The sequence below is a fragment of the Palaemon carinicauda genome, chromosome 8, assembly GCF_036898095.1.
Source record: "Palaemon carinicauda isolate YSFRI2023 chromosome 8, ASM3689809v2, whole genome shotgun sequence".
In the NCBI taxonomy this organism is placed as follows: domain Eukaryota; kingdom Metazoa; phylum Arthropoda; class Malacostraca; order Decapoda; family Palaemonidae; genus Palaemon; species Palaemon carinicauda.
This window is the reverse complement of record NC_090732.1, coordinates 175,802,178-175,804,432: the sequence shown is the minus strand read 5'-3', so window position 1 is coordinate 175,804,432 and position 2,255 is coordinate 175,802,178. Positions and strand designations below refer to the sequence as shown.

At 36.6% G+C, this 2,255-nt stretch overlaps 1 pseudogene; it reads right to left on the bottom strand.

Moving 5' to 3' along the window:
- Positions 1-683: 683 nt before the first annotated feature.
- LOC137645586 (dnaJ homolog subfamily C member 7 homolog) lies at positions 684-1,688 on the bottom strand (annotated as a pseudogene).
- Between the last annotated feature and the right edge of the window lie 567 nt (positions 1,689-2,255).

The window sequence follows — 2,255 nt, the reverse complement described above, 5'->3', positions numbered from 1 at the left end:
TAGAAACGGCTGTATTTATTGTTGTTATATAAATGTGTATAAAATATGAGTATCCATAGTCACTCAAATGTCAGAAAATACAAATTCTGACCCCGTGAAGGATTATGGAACGAAATCAACAAAGCAGAAATAGGTGAAATGGAGGCAAACATTTATTCTGGCCTCTTTACACGTGAAAGTTCTTTACCTGGATCACAAGAATAAGGCAATTTATATATTCTTACTTTTCCTATACTGAATTCTACTTTATTCATAGTAAATGTTCAGTTACAGTCTTTGATTATGGTGTATATTTACGTGTGTATTTAAGATATGATATGCAGTATATATACATATATACAATATATTGATACACGCAACACACACACAGATGTATTTTTATATATATACACACACACATATATATATATATATTTGTATATACAGACACCCATATATACACACACATACACAACACACACCTACACACACACACACATATATATATATATACATATATACATATATATATATATATATATATATATATATATATATATATATATATATATATATATATAAGTCAGACTTGTTTCTTCTGCATCTGTCCACCTGACAAAGAAACAGTACAGGTGAATCTTTGTCAAGGAACAGTGCATTCCAAAACAAGTAGGACTTCTTCCCTCTGCTGAATCCTTCTTGCAGAATATTCCATTTGCATCTGGAAGGCCTTACATTAAAAGCTTATTCACTAAACTATACTAAAACTCAACTGCAACATACACTAAAAATATTTTTCCACTATATATATATTTTTTTGAATTTTTTCATTTTTAATTTTTTTTTAATTTTCATTTTTTTCTCATGTTCACTGCACTAAACTGCAAGGATCGTTCCTTTACACATTACGACATCCTTAATAATAGTGTTGATGTTGATCCCTTCTTGGTCCTTGATTGTACTGACGATCCTTTTGCCTTCTTGGGCGTCCTTGATCGTACTGACGATCCTCTTGCCTTCTTGGGCGTCCTTGGTCGTACTGCCAACGCTGTTGGTTCCACTGCCCTGGCTGATGCCTTGTTGGCTCCTGACGATACCGGTGATACCAGTGATCGTATTTCTTCTCATGGCGTAGCTCTTCGTCGTAATCTCTTCGGTTTCCTTCGTCCACCAGAATAAGTTTAGCGTTGACCACCTTTTTGTACTTCTCCTCGAATGCCTCCTGTAGGAATTCGGGTTTGTCCCGATGCCTGTCTGGGTGGAACGCCATAGACAAGTCCTTGAAGGATCTTATAATTTCTGCCTTTGTGGCTGTCTGTTCCAAACCCAGAATCTCATAGTGACCCTTTTCTTCCCATTCCTTCTGCAGTGCTTTAGTATCTTCAATGATTTTTAGAAATTTCTCTGATTTCTTAACCTTCACCGTTTCGAAGTCCTTCAAGGCTGCGTCGAAAATGCCAAGTTTGACGAGGTGCCTCCCTCGTAACATGTACGCTTTCCATCCTTCCAGACCTTTCTCGATAGCCATTGAACAGTCCCAAAACAATATCCATATGAGGAGGCTTCTCAGTGGCAGAGTTTGCTTCAGCCCGAAGGACATGCAGAAGAGCTGTTTCTTCTTCGTAGTGCGTCTCCATACTCAAGGCTTCGGTGAAAATTTCTACCGCTTCTTTGTACCTGTTGTTCATCTGCGCAAATAAGCCAGCCATCAATAAGCTTTTCCTCATATGTTCATCATTATTCTCAGCTCTATGAACTTCGGCCTTCTCAGCTCACCAGCCTCTCGTTTTCTGCCTTCAGTTCACAAACGACACTTTTCAGTTTATTCAGTTGCTCCATGTTGTTAATATGCTCCTTTTCATTTCTTCTTTTTCAGTTTCAAATTTCTCCGCAATCATATTCCGTTCCAATACCTCAAGGTCTTTAATTTTGCACATAAATTCAAGTTTTTCATACTCTTGTGTCCTGTGAGCTTTAAGTTTCTCTCTTTCTTCCTTCAATTGGTCAACTTCACGTTTCCATTTATTGAGTTGGTCCATTTCCTCATTTTGATTGGTTTTCACTTTCTCATTTCATTTCGAAGATCTTCCAGCAAATTTTTCAGTTTCTCTCCAGCTGAAGTTGTTTTTCAAAGCATTCCGATTTCAATTTATTTTTTTCTGCCTTCAGTCCCACAACTTCTCTTTTCAATTTATTAGGTTTTCTGTTTTCTCATTTTGATTGGTCTTGAATTTCTCATTTTCATTTCTGAGATTTTCAAGCCAATTCTTCAGTTT